Source organism: Pseudopodoces humilis, chromosome 8 (genome assembly GCF_049639895.1).
Source record: "Pseudopodoces humilis isolate 2021_Gansu_Grassland_sample_001 chromosome 8, ASM4963989v1, whole genome shotgun sequence".
NCBI classification, from domain to species: domain Eukaryota; kingdom Metazoa; phylum Chordata; class Aves; order Passeriformes; family Paridae; genus Pseudopodoces; species Pseudopodoces humilis.
The window spans coordinates 21,889,473-21,910,733 of NC_142207.1; the positions used below are offsets into that span (position 1 = coordinate 21,889,473).

Here is a 21,261-nt window from a genome sequence, read left to right on the forward strand (position 1 = left end):
GGAATAAGAAATCTTGTGTGACACATCGGCGCCCCATGTGAAAAATGGTCTAAGATGCCATTCGTTACTTTGGGCTGCAGTTCTTAAAGAATACTAAGTGAATATACAAAAGGTTTCTCTCCCTTCGATGGCAGTATCCTTTCAAGGGTGGCTCAATGTTTGATTAATATCCAGCAACCTAAGGAATAAGGTGCCACTTCTGTGTTGCATGAAATGACAGTGGACTAGTTGTCATGCTTCCTGATGGTGTTTTCATGTTCAATTATGTTGGTTTTTAAGCCATTTTCCTTCTGCTGCTTGCATGGGCTTACGTGAATAGTTTTTGGGTCATGTGGCTTTTGTCACATGTGGCAGAGCTTATCATATTTTATACCTGAGAATATCCTGCCTTACAACTGCACTTGACTCTGAGATGCAGCACTCACAGAAGAAATTCTCTTGGCGAAGAAGAGCTGACTGTCTACAGATGTGTTCGACAGAATTAGCTTTCCTCCTTAAAACTCTTTCCAAATCATGTTTCTCTTACAAAAATGAGGGAGAGGTTATAACATGGGAATCCATGTTTGATGGGAAACACAATGCTAAGAAATACCATCATGTTGTGAAACAGAAAAAAAATGCAAAGTAAAGTTACGTGATGTCATTGGACCTCATTGGAGGGGAAAAAGGAAAATCAACTGCAACCCTGTTAATTTAGCTTTTCTTATATCTAGGATACTCTGTCTCTGTTGGATGTTCTACTAGACGCAATAAAAACAGACTACTTTTACCTAGGAAAACCAGATGCTTTTTTAAAAAAACCCACAATTTTAAGAGACCATTCTGTTCCACCTTCTGCCTTATCTGCAGTTACCACAGCTTCCTACTCCTGTCTCTGCCCCCTTTTCAACCTCAAGCAATGGGAGTCTGTTGGGAAGCATAGGAATGAATGTTCTCAAGATTTCATCTCTCCCCACGCACCCTAATGTGGCTCCTCCTGCTGATGTGAAGAGTTACACTGACAGTTATAAAATTACCCTTCTGATTCCAATTATTTTTCCAGGCAGATGCTGCTAGGTTACATTCTATTTGGATGCATTCTCACTATTTACTCATTCACATTTCTCAAGGGCAGGACCTGCCTAGTATTAGTAAAGGGCAGAAACTTTACATCTGCTCTCAAGCACCTCCCTCCATTGCTGCATGCTCCTTCCCCCTCCCCTAGATCTTCTGTGCCTCAACATTTTTGTCCACTTTGCCAAGTCCCTCAAACATCTGCTTCCTCCACCCCTGCTTTTGGGCTCAAGAATGTATCTGGCAAAAATCTGGAATGACTTTCCCCATCAGAAACCAATCAGAAACCAATTCTTCCCTTTTTTGGTGTCACCCCAGCAGAACACCTCTCCCAGCTCAGAGAAGCCTCTGGACTGCAGTTTTTAGTGATACCAGTCTTCTTTGCCTTCCTCTGCTTTCCTTTTCACTGCACAGGGCTGCAGCAATCTCTCAAAAGCAGCTTAACAGAGCATGGCTTGATCTCTCATCAGTTTACCTTTGCCATCAGTGATTTACCCACAAGTCTCTTCCATATGATCTCTACTGCAGGTGTGCAAATTTCTCATCTTTTTTCCTCCAGTCAGTCCCTGACCACCTCCTGAACCTCCCCCTCAGGCTGTGCTGCATTCTTATTTACTATTTTCTTTTAAAATGGAAATATAGAACAAATTCTTCCTCCTGACACACATACACAAAATCCAACTGCACAAAAACACAGCAACAATTAACTTCCTTAATCTCTTGGCTCATTCTGTGATGCCAATACCATTACATAGCTGTTTTCTTTATTTTTCACACCACTTCCAGCCAAGATCCTCTTTAGTATGACTTTTCTCCTCACATTTCAATAAATATGCTGTCATTGGAGTTTTGAGAGATTGGTTCCTAGACAAATCTTATAATCATTTGTTCAATTTTCATTCCCTCCATGTATCATTATTTTTAACACTCTCCAGTGCATATGTTCAAATAAATATTTACATCCTTACACCCTCTGAATTTCAATGACAATATCATATCCCAACTGCCTTTTTTCTTCTACTGATCCTTTAGGAGGAGTCTACCCTTCTTTCCTCCAGTTCCTGTGGGACTTCTGTTTTGTACCACACAAAATGTTATCTTTTAGATGATTTTGGCCTAATTTCAAGATTAGAGACTTTTTTGTTGACTCTCCGGGTTCACAGCAGCAATCTGTCAACATCACTGAAACCTAATGGATAAGCAACTAACAGCTAAAGGCCAGCACAACTTCAGGATATTCTTCCTCCATTTTAAGCACCTCCCACCCATCTCTTGATCTTGGCCACAATGAACTACACCACATGATTACTAGCCTACTTGTGTTATAAATTTGGGAAGATTCTCATTGTCTTGAGCTCTCTAGTCTTTGCATTCAGACCAAGTCTAATTTTCTCAGCTGCAACTCCCCATAGTTCTCATCCTTTCATAGCTTGACTGAAAATCCTTCTTTCTTCATCTAACTGAAGTAGCTTTGCCTCATTCAAAAGCAAAGCACAGAAATCCTTCTTCTAGGTTTAGCTCTGGACCTTCTCTTTAAGCACTTTTTGGGGTGCTAGTCCTTCCTGACTGCATTTTCTTTTTGAATTTTGTAATGGAACAAACACAGTACTAATTTGATTTCTCAGGGTTTAGAAACACAGAGATTAAAACAAACATGGAAAACCAGACCAGAATTACTCACCACTCTCCTCTTCCCCTAAACTGAGCAGAGCTCAAGCACCAGACAGGAAGGGGTAAAATAGCTTTGGAGACCAAGGCAGCTGGTCTCATCAGACAACCGCACCCAGCTGTTTTATATATGGGACAGGAAGAGGAAATTAGAAGCTAGAGTGGGAGGATAATTCCCTGTTCAGAACCTTAATGTGAAAAGACTGTTATATTAAAGGCTGTATTTGTCTGTACTATGTAAAGATGTGAACAAATAGGAATAGAAAAAAGAAGAAAGCATTTTTATTTACTTCTCCTATGGCTTGTGCCTTTTTTTCCTTACTATGACAGTTTTGCTTTGAATACATTTTACCATGATACTGAAAACTGAAACTGGTTTTGTTGGATTTACCATTCCTATTTCTTGACAAGTTCATATGTGTTTTCCTTTAAGCAGTTGTCATAAACTACAAACTATGAAAATTAATATATCTTATAATTTCTAATAAAGTTTAGCCTTGACTCTTTGCCAATTTATACAGTTCTCCCACTACAAACTTTATCCCCAAGATGCATGTCTGGTGTCCAAAATACTTGTATCAAATTCCTACAGCATATCAGACAGCTGGTTTGGACTATTAAAGGTCACTGGAGCAAGCAGGGATCTTTTTCTTTCAATTTGTGAAACACTTTGGGAAAATACAGTAACTAAATTTAACTTTTAACCCACATAATATCAGAAAAAGCAAAAAGAATTAAATACCTGTTCTTCCCCTGCTCTTCCTCTCTGAATAATATATCCATTTCTTTATTATAGTGGTAACACCTTTCTTTTAATATCTAAGTTAATTCATTAGTTTATGACAAGAAGCCCTGCTCATAAGGATAGAGAGGAAGACTGAGTCTCAAAAATACAGCTTTTGTTCACATAATTATTTTCATTAAGCATGGTTTGTATTACAAACAATACACAACTCAGCTTAGACTTGCCAATCTTGTAATAGTTTTCTTCACAATCACCGTAAGATGAAGTAAACGTATTTCTAAACCTCATCACAAACTATATCGTCACTCTTATTTTTCCTTTCATTAATAAAAAGACACAGTCCATATCACATTTCCTATGAATCAGTGAAGACTAATGAAATCATACATTACACACTTGCAATGAGAACTAAGTCAAAAATAAATATGGAAATTAGTACAATGTATTTAGAAATTTACCATTACTGCAGTAAAAACTCCAGCAACACAATAAAAAAGAGCCATAATGACTGCAGATGTGTTTCATGGACTCATAGTTTCCCTCTTCATGACAGACTATAACTTCTAAAAATTAAGTTTAATTTCTTGGGTTTAGTTACTAAATTCTTGCATAATGTGTTTATTGCATAATGGCAAAGTTTTAATACCAAGACCATTTGGCTTATATGAACAATAAGCATCACTATTTTTACTTGGTTCTCATAATCATTGAGTTCAGTGGGTGTAAATTCCTATATTTTTCTCTTTTAATTCATTGTCATCCTTAAAGAACAGTGTGAAGAAAAAAAATATTGCTGTTGATAGCGGATATTGATAGAATGCTTTCAGTTCCACACCACTTGTGGAATAGGGTTTTCTTCAGCTGCATGTGCCATCTGTAGTGATGATGTTTCTCTCAAATTTGGGAATACCAAACAGCAGACTAAGTGGCTCCAGTTATCTAGAGAAGCCACTGCAAACACCTCACAGTGGGTCCACACCAGCTGAGTTTTGATGGTATTCTACCCTCTGTAAGAATACCTAGGCATATGGTAGATTCCCAGATTTAACCTCAACTTGTCTCAAAGTAAAACTAGTATTTTCCTACCCGTGTTAGATATTGCTGTTTACACCTATGCCAGTGTTTTTTATACTGCATCACTACAATGCCAATGAAATACATTACTTCCAAGTGTTTGGCATCCCTGGAATATAAGTGGAGCAAGTGAGCTGCAAATGAAGCTTTTTTTTCACATAAAGAATTGACTTCTCTGAGTAACCCTGCTGAAACCACTTGAATAACTTTCTAAGAATTCCAGAGGCTTACATACATAGTAGAATCTTACATGAAACACTTCAGATTATTGATCTCTGACGAATACATATTAAATATAGGAGGAGGAAGAAAAATCATTACAGTCGCTTTAGCCATCGAATCCTATTATGATATTAAAATAGATACTTGCACTGATTTGTGCATGCAAAAATACACAGGTTTAACACCTGAAGCAATGTTCTTAAATGTGACTTTATGGAGCAGCCAGCACACCAGCAGCTTTGTGAAACAGCACCTCTGCAGTGGTACACACTTTCCACTGGGAACGAGCGGGAATCCATACGGGCCTCTGAAGGGGAATGGTAAGAAATGAATTCCATTACACCTTCATTGCAAACTTCCAAAAATATTTATCTTCTTTTGACAAATGGCAATAGAGAGAAAATTTCTTTGCCCAAATAGATATTTTACAAAAATTAGCATGTTGACTTTGCTATGCTGCTTTTTCGTTTTTTTTTTTTTTTTTGAAAAATGGAAAAATACTGGAACAGATGGGCCGTTTAATGAAAAATGTAGGAAACTGTTACTCTTCTAAATATATGTGTGTAAAATTCAGTAAAAAAACCTGCTTTGCTCTAACAGAACCTACATTCCAGGCACCCATGTGTTGTATCTTCAATCTTCAAACCAGAGTTAAGTTGTAACATGGAAGCAAACAGAACCTATATTAAAAACTAATGATGTAAAAAATGTCTTCAGTAATAATAATCTAAAATGTGAGTAACCTCAGACATGCTGCCTTCCTCCATTATGGAAATTTAAAAATATATTTTCTCAATTTAACTGTATTCCACACTATTAGCAATACCTCCTCACCCTGTTACAGAAAGCAAACCTTGTCATGTACAATGTGGAGCTGCTGTCTATCCAATAAAGATGTATTTGTTTGTCTTTATGACAGGATTTTCTCAATTTATCTTCATTTAGATTTGTTAAATATTCATTTATTCATTGCAGAATATTGTGTATTTCCTTACTCTGCACTCAGTCAAAGTGTTAATAAGAGACCTTAACTACAAACTGTATTTTCCATCATTCGGTTGTTTCTAAATATACCAGGAAGCACTTGAATATACACTAAATATACCAGAAAGCACAGCGCGATGGAGGCATTTTCTCTCTTGTCCTTTCTACCATTGACACAAACCAGCCTATTTCATAAAAATGGGTCTGATGCTTTGTGTTACTTACTCTGCTGTCTTTCTGATTCTGGAAACAAGGCCATTACTGTGCAGCAGGAATGGGAATTAATTTTTATGTAGTTTTCTCTATGACATTAAATGTCTGTTTATCATTATTCCATATAAAATGATGCCCCCTATTTCAGGGACCCTCTCTCTACCCTTTATACGGTTCAGGGCCAAACAGTTCAGGGAATATATTATCATGCAAATTCACACAGACCAAGTTACTCCTGTGAAATATTCTACTGCTGGAAAAGCAGAAGACAGACAGAAAAAAATGTCCATCGTGTTTGATGCTGGAGTCCTTGTGCGAGTGGAAAACACATGTTTTAGCAGCTGCCTCTTTGTAGAAGCAAAGGCCAGTTCTGGCTGGCAGGCAACTTAGAATTTGGACATGTTTGCTAATGTAAGGAAAAGCTCTCAAAAATTTCATGTGAGTGGGGGTAGGGTCAGAGCTGAGCCACAAGCATGCATCTCATCAGACTTTAACACAGTAACGATTCATGTTTAAACCCTAGTACTCCTCTGCTGTCTCACACATGGCCTCAGCTCTCCAAGGAGGCCTGTCTCCTTTGGTCTGAGTGCTGTTCTGATCTTGGGGTTACACCACGCAACCAGAACTCATCAGTTATTGATTAACCTCAACCCTCTGTAATGGGAGGGAGAGAGGGAATAGCCCTGCCTATCTGAGCCCTGTTGAGTGGGTTGATAGAACGTCCAGGACCTCTTGTCCCGTGCCACTTGTGAACCTCTTCACGAGTTCCTCATCCCCCCTTTGTGGTCATCACTCAGTGAAGATTTGTGTAGATGGTTCCAAGGATAAGGGAGGTTGGACTGCTGCATTCCCAAACACTACATTTTACCTGTGCATTTAGAAAAGAATATTATCATGCTCTAAATTTTGGAAAAAAAGCTTTTATTCCAAACAACTCACAGAATTCCTTTCCACTAACTTGAAACATGGAGTTAGTAGATGGGAACCAAGAACAAAACAATTGTAAATATCCCAGAATAGCTGGGATACAAATTGAATAAAATAGAAAAAAACAGGCAACACAGCTCATTTGAAGTCTCCTTGATCCTGTATGGGTTTCTATATGAATGAACTGCAATTGCTTCAGGAATACAGGTGATGTGACTATCTTTGCCATCCTTAAGTAATATATATGAAATTAATGGGAAGGTATTGGAAATCTGGGTGTAAAGTAGCTTGGGAAATTTCCCTGGTGCCCACAGTTTGAGTTATTTTGAAGCCTCTGATAAGTCTGCTGAGCCACTGAAGTCATGTGGAGGACTGTTTGAGCTGCTCAAGCCCCCACTGCCCTGAGTCACTGAAGGGGCCAGGACACTGCTTGGACTCATTCCACAGCACCTCCATCTAGAACCCCTGCTTGTCAGCACACATACCGTGCACTGGAATTTGCAAGGTCTCTACAAAGTGTACTCCACATTCTCTACATCAAAGGAATCCTTTTGCTGCAGAAGTGGGACTTTTACAACTCCATTCCACTACATTAAAGGGACTGTATTTAGGATCTTTGCCATTTGTGCAAAAGACTTCCTTCTTGTGTGCTTACTTGGGGTTAAGCAAACAAATTATTTTTATATGGCACTCAAAACCAGCTTGAAAGCACCAGAAAATCAGCTGCAGCGAGCTGTATTCTGCTACCAGCAGAAAAACAGAGGGAGACTTCAACATCTGTGGTTTTATTCAGAACAACTGTGCCTAGGACAATTACTACAACTGAAATCTCATTTGCCTGTTCAAATTCAGTTCAGCAGTCCAGAAAGGACTGGTGTGATCATCTGATGGTCACCCACATAAAAGAGGTGTGCAGCTCTAACAGAGACTCTCCACCACACAGACTGCTGCCACCAGTAGATCCTACTGACTGTGTAGGTAGCAGAGATCATCCCTGCCACAGCTGCGGGGCTTTTTCCTTTGGGATGGACACACCTCAGATGATTACTCACAATGCTGCTGTTCATGTTTTACTTATTCTATGGCTAAACTCACAAACAAGGTTGGGAATAATACTTGCAAGAAGGAAAGCAACTCCCTGATGAACTCCAATCTCATCTGTCTAGTAGAGAAACACATGTTCTTGGGGATGGGGATTGGCTTCAATATGTTCCCTTTTTCAGTAGTAGCAAGATCTCTTTTGTTCTTTATGTCTTAATTGATGTCAGGCTATGACACAAACTGCACACAGCAGGTTTTGGGACCCAACACCTTTCCTGCAGCAACATTTAGAATCTCCATAAAATACCGTTCATTCCTAAAATCAAGGAAATTAGTAGAGCTGTAAATGTGGAAGATTAACCAAAACATAAAAAGGAAGGAGAAACCTTGTATTCATTAATCCTTTCTGGTACTTGTTTGATGTCTTTCCCAAGACCTGTTCCAGCTATCTGTGCTTTCTGATTCATGTTAAGCAGCAAAGACACTCAGTCAAGATGCCAAAGGTTAGCAGGCTGAGGCCCACCAACTCCAGTTTAACAGGTTTTCTTTGTTTTCTAAAGACATTTTTGAATTTCAGATATTCCAGCTAAATTTTAGCTGGAACTAGAAAATTCCCCACTTTGGATGAGAAGTGCATGGGCAAAGCCATGAGAATTGATTTAAGCCTGTCTAGAAATGATTGTTTCACACTTGTCAGCGTTCTGCTGCCAGGGTAGACTGGACTGTGTGTGCCTTGATGTGTGTGTACAAGGTGGAAAAATCACACAAGACACAACCGGCTCCCAAAGTGTCCCTCCTGCTGTTCTCATGGACTGCCAAAGCTTCTTGCATCGGTGCTGCCACTATTGATGTATGTAGGCTTGTCATTTGAACTGCAACATTTTTAAAGCTGAATTTACACAGCACTTCGCTGTGAGGAGGAGAGTTCCAAAGGTTCCCTCAGTCCAAAGAGGATTTGCAGAGCTCTTGAAATACCTTGTTTTATTAGAGAGATCCAAGCTACTGCTCCCTGTAAACTCAGGCAAGTGCCATAATCAGCTCTTCAAGAAAGTTCATGGACTAAGGAGGAAAGGAGATGGGCACAAAAGGAGCATATTCTTGTTTATGTTGTATTAACAAACTGCCACTAGTTCCTTTTAAAACTTGCTAAGGCATCACAGAGCAGCAGCCCTGCAGGGTCTGGCTGGTGACAGCTGTGGCTTTGCAATGAACTACCAGAGCATGAATGAGGAGCTGCAGTTCACTCTTCACCTCAGTTTTCGAAGGAGGAAGGGTGTTAAATCCAAGGATCTCTCCCATCTCTGCCCTTTAATGGTGGCAGCACCTCCAGAGGAAAAAAATCCTACATAGCAGAGGTGGCAGCCTGCCTCAAAATGCTGCCTGAGCTGAAATATGTGGATTTGCTGTGGGTGTTCAGTAATTTTCACAAAATCACAGAATGTTAGAAAAAGACAGTATCTTATTCGTCCGCATACCCTCATTTAGATGGAATAATTTTCCTGTGACAGCCCAAAAGCTTGATTCTGTGCTGTTTTGCATTGAGTCTGCCTTTCAAAATCAACAGCTTGTGTCAGAGTAGTACTGGGCCCTTTACTCGCCTAAGGCATTGAGTATCTTTCACCTCTGCACACAGTTGTCATGACAAATCATTCCTATTACAAGTTTCTCATCTCCTAATTTGCATTCTTCTGCACCTTGTTTTATTAAGTGTTCAGACTACTCCTGCACACGGGAGCAGTTTCAAGGGGCAGTGCTGGAGGGATCTATCTGAACAGGGTCTGTTGCTGACAGTGGCCCCAGCCAAAAAGGCTCCTGGCATATTCCCAAAGAGGAATCTCAAGTATGACACGTGGTGCTGTGACAGACCCAGCCTGGGCTCCTTGACCCTCCTTGTGCCCCTTTCACTGGAGGGTTCCTGGTGGGGGAGTGTTACCCTGTCACTTGGGATTACCCTGGGGATGGGAAACATCTCCCATTTGGAACCAGATGATGCCATCAAATGTGTACATGGACAACGTGGCCTAAATAGATCTCCAGGGACAAAATTCAGAGATAAAGTGGATGAAGGCTAAGTTGTATGATGAAAAATGGGCCTCAATGTGACCTTCCCTAAGAAGGGACCAGGAACGCGTGTCCATTTTCCCAACTCTGGCTTCCCTATAAACCTGACTCCAGGTCTAAGGGAGAGATGAAGCCCAAGTGCACATGTGCTGGGCATTTATGTCTTACACCACCTCCCACGTCCTCCCTGAATGTCAGGTCGGCCTTTTCTACAGCAGCAAAACTGGCTTCATCTGCTATTTCTAGGACAAACCCTTATTCAGCGTTCTTATAATTTTTCTGTCCCTAATTTCATTTTCTCTTTGCCCCCAAATTCAATTTTCCAGCAAATTATCCCTGCTGCTCGCAAGCGTCCCCCGAGCTCTGGCAGCGGGGCGCGTTCCTTTGTGGCACACGCCGCTCAGCGAGGAGCGTCGGACACACGGCGGCCGGGCCGCCCTCTCTGCGAGGGAGCTGCCACGCCGCACCTGGCGGCAGCCGACCAGAGGCTGCCCGAGGCGACAGCGCCGGGGTCCCCCCGGCCCCGCAGGGAGCGAGCTCCGCTCGGCAGCTCCGCTTCTGAGGGAGCCGCGGGGCCGGGCGGGGCCGCACAAGATGGCGGCGACCGCCCCGGCTTTGTACCCGCGCTGCGGCCCCGCGCGCCGCCGCCCGGCAACAGCGACACCCAGCGGCGCCTCGGCTCCGCCGCCGCCCGCTGCCGTGCGCCACGCCGCGCGCGCTCCCCGTGCCGCGCGTGACGTCACAGCGCCGCCGCCCGCTGCGTCACACCGCGCGCGCTCCCCCGTGCCGCGCGTGACGGCGGCGCTCAGGTAGCGCTGCGTCAGAGCCGGGGCCGGCAGGGAGCGGGCACGGGAGCAGTGCGCATGCGCTGCGAGCGGCCGTCATCACCGCCGCGCTGAGCCGAGTGCGCTGGAGCGGGGCTTTAAAGCGCCTCTAGTCCAACCCTCGAGCGCTTTACACTAGAACAGCGTGGCCGCCCTGAATGTTTCCAGGGATGGGACGTTCACAGCACCTCTGGCCAACCTGTTCCAGTGCTTTACCACCCCCATCATAAAAACTTCCTTATATCTAATCTAAATCGGCCCTCCTTTCGAACCATTATCCTTTGTTCCATTACAACAGGCCTTGCTAAAAAAGTTTGGCCCCGTCACAATCTGCTATTCTGAGGTGCAGTAAGTGGTGGGCCTTGACAATGTGACAAAGCACATGACTCTTTTCTGTGCTTTTTACAATTCTGTTCCTTCCGCTGAGAATTTCGGAATTCGGTTGTGAGAGCCTATGACCTTTGATATGAGGGCTGTTTTCCTTACGTATTTGTATATTTTGTCCAACAAAAGTATGTTTACGGTTGCATATTTCTAACACTGCACATTTCAGGTTTGCATTAAATGTGCACCTGACCCTCTTTGTGTGACAAGAAATAAAAACCAGTGCTGTAATAGAGTCGACCTAATGGATCAGGTCAGGGATAATAACCAGTGAAGGCTGATGAGTCTGCAGAAGGTATTAAGAGGATGTATGGAAGAAAATTAAAGGATCACTTATATAGCAATTACTGTAAAAATACACATCTGCAATTTCCAGGAAGCTCAGAATCCCCATGAAGTTCAGTACCAGCTCTCACTCGTTCCAGGAAGAGATGGATTTGACAGCACTGAGTTTGACTGAGGAGTTTGCTCTGCTGTCTCAGCCTCCTTTTTTACAAGTCCCCAGTGTCTAATAATGTCTAATAGTCTGGGGTTCTGTTTTCTGTCGGAGAAAGTGTCCTCAGGTGACAGCTCCATGCATACTCTGAAACTTAGTTGTTCTAAATACAGATCAAGCTCTGATTCTGTATGCTTTTCGATAAGCTCTTTATTTGCACCTTTTCCTACTGAAGTATTAGTGTGGGAACTTTATTGTCATCAGCTGCAATATTGTCTGCTGGTATGCCAGAGAGTTCACCAGGATTTTTAGCTTTTATCTTCCTATGCGTGTCCTGCCAATGGCACATTTTCCTGGGCTGGCACCTCCCTTATTGTCCGCTGCTCGTGTCAAAGCAGTCACTCTTGTAAAATTGCCTTTGGATGAAGTGTTCTCATTTTCTTCATGACAAATTATAATTTAAAGAATTTAAATAATTCTTGTACTGTTCTAGCTCACAACCTGGAATTCTTACCAATGACTCACCCCAATTAGTCCTCTTTACCAAATCGTCACAAACTTTTGCAACAAACTTCTGTCATTCCCCTCAGAAATATGCACAGTCCAAAGGGAACCAGTTTGCCCTCTCAGCCCATGCTAGGTCCTGTGTTATATGGGCAGGTCTCCAGCATATGCTTGCTTTCTGCAGCACCTGGCTCCCTCCAGCCATCACCCTGAGTTGAGGGACTAAGGTGGATCCACAGCATGGCAGTAATGAATGAGGCTCCACAGCTACAGCTCAGGGATTGCTTCACATGGTGAATCTATGACTGCTTTTTATAACACTTTCTTCTTATGATGTCCTTGTGAAAAACTGTAGCCTGTATCTTGGTCACTTGGTGGAGTGTGCAGTCTTCACTGTCTGTGTGGCTCATAATTAGCCATCTTCACCTAGAGTAAAAGGAAAGCTGTTAAGAGTATAGGAAACCAAACTCAGAAATAAAGCCAGCTTGTCCTCCTTTTACTTGCAGCGAGAATTCACTCTATTTCAGTAAATTTGCATGTGTGGGGAGAGGCTCATTGCTCCAGTACTTCAGGCTGAACATTTTTCTTAATTCCCTTTTACTTGTGTAACCATGGCTATTTAGGCCAAATTAACAATGGTCTTTACACCCCTTGGTTTTATGGTGAATAAAGCCCCCACCTCTGTTGGAAGGTCTGAGGTGTGACCCTGCAGGTGGTTTGCTCTGCTCACTGCTGAGTGCCCAAGGGGAATTAGTGGGAACACAGGCTCGGGGGAGCTCACTCTGTGCAGATACCCTCTCCCTGTACCCCTTGGTGCTCACCACCCCTCTGCACAGCTCCTGCAGCTCCTCCTCAGCCCAGAGCCTGCTCCAGCCCTGCTGCTGATGCTGAGAGTGAGAGATAACAGTGTCTAGTTCTGATAACTGCTGCTAGCTTTCTAAAAACTATTTTAGTACTATGGGATTTGGGCATCTAGGTGCTACTGCAACTTGATAATAATAGAAACCAGTGATACATGAGAGTGTTTGAATTACAGGAATTATTTCAGAACAGTAGGACAGAAATGGCCCTTTTCTCAGCCCCTCCAGCTTATTGGAACTGGTTGTCTTTTCTGGCTTCTCTTACTACACCATAGCTATTTACATATAATTTATTATAAACACATGTTGAGTAATAGACCATCAAGCCTGTGGAGCTTCTATTTTCAGTTACATTGTATCACTGCTGAATGAGAAATGCAACTGCTGAAATTTGTTTTCAATGGGATGTTGATTAAAAGCTGCTTGAGTTTAAAATTTCCAACCATCTAAAATGAAAACCCTTCACATGCTTCATGTCCCTGGCCAGCTAGAGAGTTTATTTTCTACAGTTTATAAATAATGGATTTTGCTGTCTATATGTATCCATCATCAAACCAGGTTAAATTCTCAATTGGCACTCTGAATTGTCTTGCAGCGAAGCTAACTAGCTGGAACTAATTTTGAAATGGGTATAGTGCATAATTATGGTACCCTAGTATACAGGGACTAATCTACCTGAATCAGTCATATCTGATGAAGAAAAACATGAATAAAAATTACATTGAAAACATAGCTGCCTGCTTATAAATGAAATTTTTTGTTTTGGGATTTAAATTCCCTTACTTAGCAGAAAACAAGTGTCAAAGTTGAATATATTTCACATTAGGTTCTTCAGTGATTGCTTTAAACATAACCATTGGCAACAGTTTATGGATAATTTTGCCTCTGGAGAGGAGGAAAAGATGTCCATGGAAAAAGTGAAAACATTCAAACAAACTTCATGGGTTTAAAATTTAATTGGACTTTAAATATTTTAGGTTTCCAGTACCAGGGAAATACGTAGTAGGAAAAAAAGAAAGTAGCAATGTTGATTTCCATAATGGGGAAGTTTTTGGCAGAAAGGAGGTTGCCAACAGAAGGATTCAGCAAGGAGGAACTTAGCAGTGAAGCATTGGAAGGAAATAGGTGAAAGACATGGAAGGAGGTATGAAGGGGAAGATAATTTAAGGGGATTAAATACAGAGAGATTTGCCAGTTATGCTGGAGTTTGTGGATATCTGAACTAGAGAGGGACTGGGGGAAGGGATGAAGCCTTTGAACACAGAGAAATTTATGGACCTCTGAAAGCAGAGATAAAGATAAGGCCTTTCAGAGATGGCTGAAGATGAAAGATACACAATTAATCTAACTTTGGGAGATATATCTAGCTAAGGGAACAGCAAGATTTAAAACTTCTGTTGCTGCTGCATGACACGTGTTACGGCGTTTTGTCTCCCTAGGAAACACTCTGTGGCTGGATGAAGAAGGATTCCAGTTACCTTCCAGCTCCTTGCCTTGCCAGGTTCATACTGTTTTTCCAGTATTATTGGCCAACCCTGAGCTTTTTGACAAACCAGAGTAGTCAGGCTTTGCTATACTGTTATTTTTTCACCTTAAAAAAAAAAGGAAGGAGCACTTGCATCTAATACTTACCTTGAATGTAGCTCATCAAGAACCCAGTCACTGAAAGGCTCTGTAGGTGTCTGACTGCTGGTTTGTTATTTGCATGCAGTGGTAAGACAGGTGCTGAGACTTTCACTGGCCCTCAAGTAACAAAAGTACTTCACTAACAGCAGCTATTTATTTTAGTTTGTTGAATGTCAGGGTAGCAAAAGCATGGGAAGATACACAAATAAGAATGTAACGTCTTTATAAATATGGCCAAATCATCTTGTGGAAGAGGGAATTGTAGGCGGCAACCAGCTTGGCTAAGCTGGAATGGATCAGAGAGGTCGGAGTTCAGACTTTCACAGTTGTGGGTACATAGGTTTCTTAAGGGATTCTTCAAGTCTGTGTTTAAAAGCCACAAGTAAAAGCCTCATTTCTCTCCTACTGAGAAAATTATTCCTCAGATTATGATAATTCATGATCAGTAAGCATTTCTTGATACTCAGTATATGGTTTTGCTTCTCAGTTGCTCTCTGGACTCTGATGTTCCTTGAGAAACCTGCTGAAAAATGCCTTCACTGGTGGTCTTCTTCAAATATTAGACTGTTACCATGTCCCCCATTAATAATTTCTAAGTCAAGCAATTTATATTTTTAACTCTTCTAATGTCTCCTCATAAATCAATCCTCTTAGGCTTTGGATCATGTTTGGTGCTCTCCTCTGAACTCTCAAATTTGTCAATATCCAGAAATGTGTATAATAGTCCAGATGGAGCTGTACCAGCAGCATGCAGAATGTGGTATTTATTTCTTTCTCAGTGCAATATTGGCCTTTTCACTCCATAGCACATTACCAATTCATGCCATTTAGCGTGAGCTGTCTCCCTACATCTCTTACATCATTATTGCATCTGAGATTTCACCTTCCTGTTGCTCCTTCTCAGATGTTTTCCCAGGCTGCATTGTTTTCCAAGTTGAGTCTCCTTTAGTTATTTTGTTTCCATGGTTCTATCTTCTCTAGGAAATTCTCTGTTATTTTCTTTGTACACTGTCTTTCTGTCTTTCACATTCATATCTGTGAGTTTCATCGAAGTGCTGTGCACTCTCTTTTCCAGATCATTAATAAAGAAATCCAACAGACTGTTCCTAGCAGTCATCCACATGGCAGCCAGGAGACGGTTCCCACCACCTTGCTACATTGCAGCTTATTTCCTGTAATTTCATTACCTCAGCAACTTGAAAGCCACATGGAAATGGCTGAGCCAATGTGAATTACTTTTTCAGCTAAGATCCTGTGAGATAAAACATCGTGCCCCTATTAAAGCTCATCTGCACTTGGATAGTCCCCTGTCCTTGCTCCAGGCCCTGCACCCAAGGCTTGCTGAAGACAGTGACCATTAGGAACAGAAACGGGATTTACAAGAATCTGTCTGCAGTACCTTTGCTGTTGTTTAAGGTGGTAACGTTAATATTTCCCTCTGTGTTAATTTTTCAGTTATTTGGTTTGTGCAGAGTGAACATAAAGGAGTTCAGCTAATTCTTTTAAGTCCTGTAGAATGCATGTTGTCTAGGTTTTTTTATTTGTTCACGTTTTCCTAATGTGTTTCCCTATATGTCCTTCATTAGTTGCAGTTTCTTTCACAGGATCCTCATCCCATTCTCCCTCAGTGCTCCCAGCATTTCTTCCTTTTTTTTTTTCCCCACTGAGGAAATACTTGAGAAGGAACTTAATGTCAGAGCCATTTCTGAATCTTTCATTTACTCTTCTCATGTGTGAAAGGATCTGTTCTCACTAGCATTTATTTTCTTCAAGGAATACTTATTACAGCCTTTGAAAGAACCAAGGTCAATCTCCTTGAACTCTTTGCATAACATGAAATTTTGCAATATGTTTTTTTTTTCAATTGGTTTGGGAGGGCTGTAGGTTTTTGAGAGGGGTGTCTTTTGGGTTTGGGATTGTGTTTAAGGTGTGTTTATATTTGATTTGCAAGTCTTGATTGATTGAATAGTCAGAAGAGAATAATTTTTCTTTTTATTTAGCTTCACTGTTTCTGTGGGGAAAATGAAATCCTTGTTGTGAACAAACTTTTGCTTCATAACTTGATAGCAGTTTTATTTTTCTGAAGCACTGGTGAATTTACACTGCTTGAAATTAGCATAACTGACCTGGATTTCTTATGCTAGACCCTGAAAGTGGATTAGAGTATATCTAGTTTTTGTTAATTTCATCATTTCCATGTATAATTACAGTTAGTGATCTCTAGAATAAGATGAAATTGAATGATTTTGCACTCTTTAAATTACACAACTAAAAAAATCATTAGAAACACAGCCTTGGATGACAGTAACTTCTTCAAATAATTGATGAGACAAGGACTAGAACATGATAGCTATCAGAAATGAGTCTTGGCTCTCAACACAAAAAGGGAGTAAGAAACGGTGAAAGACAAATTTATGTCTCATATTGCCTCTGTGACACTTCTTTCAGTTTGAAAGATTTTGGTAAGTGATAAGTAATCAGCATAAATGTCTTAAGGAGCAGACAGGTATTACTATCTCTCCTATTAAAGGTGGGAAAGCAAAGGGACGGCAATGAGGCAAATCAACCATGTGACATGAACAAAACCTATAATGAAGTAAAAATAAAATCTTTCTTATTCTGTTTAGACAACATTCTTTGCCACATAGTGTGTATATTTAAAAAAAAAACCAAAAAACAAGCACTAGAAAATAATGTTGCAGGATATTCTCCTGTTGTCAGCAGAAGGGCATGAGACAGATCTAATAATTCACATTTCTAATACTTAACATTCTGAGTTACATTCCTGGATAGAGCAATTTTTTTGAGATTCTGTCTGGTTCATCAGCCTCTAAGTTTAGGTTATTAGGGATATTCTTACAGCGACTAATTTGATCACAGGTAGGGCTCACTCTTTCAGAATTTCCTTGGAGTATGCTACAATGATTGCCTGTAGACCTCTCGGCTATGGTAGCAGTGCACTGTAGCCAGGTTAATTGACAGAACCATTGTTGCAGCCCACTGCATATTGCACCTTTTCCATACTGCTGGTTGCAGCTCAAGTTCCATACTGTCTCTGCAAAATCTGCTTTTGATTTCAGTGTGCTGTGAATCCACTGTGCACAGGCAGAAACGACTCAGAGCAGCATGCTTTTTCTGCATGTGTCATCTGATGTTCTGCTACAACTTTGTGACTTAGATGTGAATCTTACCAAAGAAATTGAAAAAAATCGTGACAAGTACCACACTTTGCAGGTCAGGTCTCTTCATTTGATTCCTCTTAAAAATTCTTATAGAGGAATATTTAATTTTATATGGAATGCAGTAAATATCAATGTTGAGTTAGAAATACAGTTTGGCTTACCTCAGAGATGAGAAGGAAAGAGATGTCAATTAATAGTAGTTAAGAGCCTACATGTAATGAATGGCTAATTTCAGTTATGTTGTTAGAACATGGGTGACTTCCTTGTAAAACTTTATCATAGTTGGCACTCTTTCTCTTATTGAAAAGAAACAAAAGAATGGTCTGGCATGAAGCCTATGCTACATTTTACCTTTAATGGAGATCTCTTCAGATCTAAGTTTTAGACAGACTCGTGAGTTATATTGCAGCAAACTTCCATTTTTATTGCTTGTTATGAATGTGAGTTTTATGGAAAACAGGACTCTCAAGCTAACAGCTTTTGGCTCTTATAAAAATTTAAAGGTATTTTTTTCTAAACCTAGTACTAGCGAGAGTATTATTTTCTCACAGTGTGCAAGCTTGAGAAATGAAAGCACCTGAAGAACAGCCTGCATTTAGGTGACTAACAGCAAATGTGTGTGGTCTGAAGATGGAGCAGGCGACTTTTAGGTGTTGGCTGTTTTGCTGGCTGCCTTCATTCAGAATAGGTGTTGTGGGGGGCTCCTCCGCCTTTCCCCCGCACAGCTGCTCAGGAGACGCCATTGGTGCGGATGCAGCCGTAAAGGTTTACTGCCTCCCAGTTGTGGACCGATTGAACCTCATGGCTGGTTGGTGCCAGCAGCAAATATTTCAGCCTTGTTCTCTGCTGGGTCAGGGTTGGTGGTGGCTGTGGGCACTGGGAGCAGCTGGGAACAGAGCGAGGGGGTCCTGCCTGGCCCTGGCCCATCAGCACAGCTCTCATGGAGGTGTGCCAAGCTGATTTTGTAGGTCTGCAGTGGCTCTTTTCTAGTCTTCATACAGTTGCATATGAGTTATCTGAATTTATTGTTAGAAAACCCCCTCTGTTACTTGAAACATATTCTTCATGCTTTCTGATGTTTTTTCATTACACTGGAAAAGAATGTGGTTATATTAACATTTGATTATCTCTGGTGGTTTGCCTCTGCTGTTGCGTTTCTGTAGCCGATGTTTTCCTTTTTTGGGCTGAAACGCTTTTCCCCTCGATGTGCGGCCCCTGTCCCTCTCTCTGTGCACAGTAACCCCTGGCAACACCCGGGACCTCGGCACAAACACGATGGATGGGGCTCCCCTGCTCGAGCGCACGTCTCTGGCGCCCATCCGGCTGGGGACACCGCTCTGGGGCTGTGTGGCCCGACACGCTCCCTCATGAGCTGCCAGGAGCCCTTGTTCCTGGCTGGCTTTGTTCGTTAGCAGCAGTGCAGCGGATGAAGGTGCTGTGAACCTCTTCGTGGTTTACAGCATGTGAGGTTTTCAGACTCATCCATCATTGGGCTTATTTTGTTTCAGCAGGTTTTGCTGACATCAATAATGACGCAATGAGGTCAGCACTGAATTCTTCTGCAAATCTGTCCTCTAAGGAATTTGTTCTTCCCCAGTAAACCAGTAAATAAATAAATCTGGTACTCTATAATGACTTAGCTTCTTGAGACACTTCAGCTCAGCAGTGCTGTGTGACTATCAGAGAAGACTTGGTTTTGTGTGGTTGGGTGGCCGGGTTGGCAGAGGAGCAGGGAGGTCAGGTCATCTGCTGAAGGGCTTCGCCAGGAAAAGGATGGATTTGGGTTGGACCCAGGCATGTCCATGATCTGTGAATACAATTCAGCGAGAGGCGTTATTTTGCTTTACCCCTTATGCATCCAGAATGCACTGAACAGCCATGCTGGTTTCAAATAATGCCTCTGATAGTGAGGCAAGGAAAAATGTGGTGATCTTAAGGAAGGATGGGTAGCAATTTCTCTTGTTGTCTATGTCTGTGCAGAGACAACGTGAATTAATGGAAACCCCTGGGAGTGTCTGAACACAAAAGTTGACCCGCTGAGTATTTTGCCATCTGCTTTCTTTTGGAAGAAATATTCCAGAGAAAGCTGGAAAAAAATCATGAGTGCTTTAGAGCTAGCATTGTGATATTATTTCCTGAAGATTTATTGCCTTTTGATGGCAGTCTTTCAGCAGAAACTCATGAGTAGCTATGTTGTGAAGGAATTAGGAACTTTTGTGGCTTGTCTTTAATTTACAAATCAGCGAGAGTATATCTCTCCGAGGTGACATGTGATCTTGAGTAATTTACATTATATGACAAAGCAGCTTTCTCCTGTGTGCAAATTGCCTTCCAGGAACGTGACAAAATGGCAGTCACTCACATTTAAATGTTGGCTTAAAACACAAAATTTAGGGCCAACTCAAAAGTTTTTTGGACTTGTGAGTGGCCCAATGGAAGAGGTCCAAAAACCGAATTTGAATCAATTGGAGTATCATCTGTAATTTCAATTTGCTTGCTCATCTTGTCTTTCAATAAAACTTACATTTTAAAAGGCCTTTTTGTGTTTGGTATTTCTTGTTTAGAAACACCCTTTTGCATATTTAAATCCTTTCATGTGTCTGTGCACATTTAATTTTTGTTACATTTCTTGTCTTATTTTCCTTCAGGATCTGAACAATATGTTAAATATGCATATTTGTGCTGTTTCTCTCTACCCTTATTGCCTAATTAGGAGAATATTTTTGTATTTGTGCCTGGTAATAGAAGATTTCTAAAACAATTCCACAGATCTAGACTCACTGTTAGGTTCTGTTTTGGAAGGAGTTATTCTCCTGATGAAAATACATCCATTGTATCAGTTTAATATTCAGTCTAATTCCCTGAATCCAATGTTTATGGCAAAGGATCAAGTCAATAAGGCTTTATGACTATGTCACAGTAGAGTCCTTTCCCCATTCAAGGAATAAATCCCAGGCCACACAGAAACCCATTATGTATTCTTGATGTATAAACCATTCCAGAATAAAATTTAATAACAGTAATGAAACTAAATCAACGTGACAAATTTCAAATAATGCAGTGGAACATTTTTTTATCCTCCAGCTGTTAAGACTAACTGAAATGGCAGAATCATGATGTGCAGAGTCCTGCAGAAAAATGCTATGGATTTTGCTGCTGCTTCTGCAACACGAAACAACCTTTATCAAGAAAACATTTGCTGAGTTCCCGTTGCAATCACTGGCAGCTGAAACCAGTGCACAGCAAATTATTCTGTCCATCAGCTCTGTCCTTTATTCCTCTGATACAGCATGCAGTGCACCACCAGTAGTTGTTAGAATATTTGTGGTGCATATATACTTGCTCTTATAAATAAAGAGGTAAACAACAATATGCAAAAGTCCACATCCATAAGGTTTCTGTTTCCTATGCCTTGCATATGTTTAAAAGGAGATAAAAAGTAGATTAAAGGAGTGTC

General features: G+C 41.2%; 1 long non-coding RNA gene across 1 annotated transcript in view; it reads right to left on the minus strand.

Moving 5' to 3' along the window:
* Window positions 1–11,833: 11,833 nt before the first annotated feature.
* LOC148183854 (uncharacterized) overlaps window positions 11,834–21,261 on the minus strand; it is a 48,980-nt gene continuing 39,552 nt past the window's right edge. The window contains exons 2-3 of the long non-coding RNA XR_015773170.1: window positions 14,629–19,611; window positions 11,834–12,562 (exon numbers count right to left, since the gene is read on the minus strand). This is a non-coding gene — a long non-coding RNA (uncharacterized LOC148183854). The remainder of the gene's footprint in view (window positions 12,563–14,628; window positions 19,612–21,261) is intronic.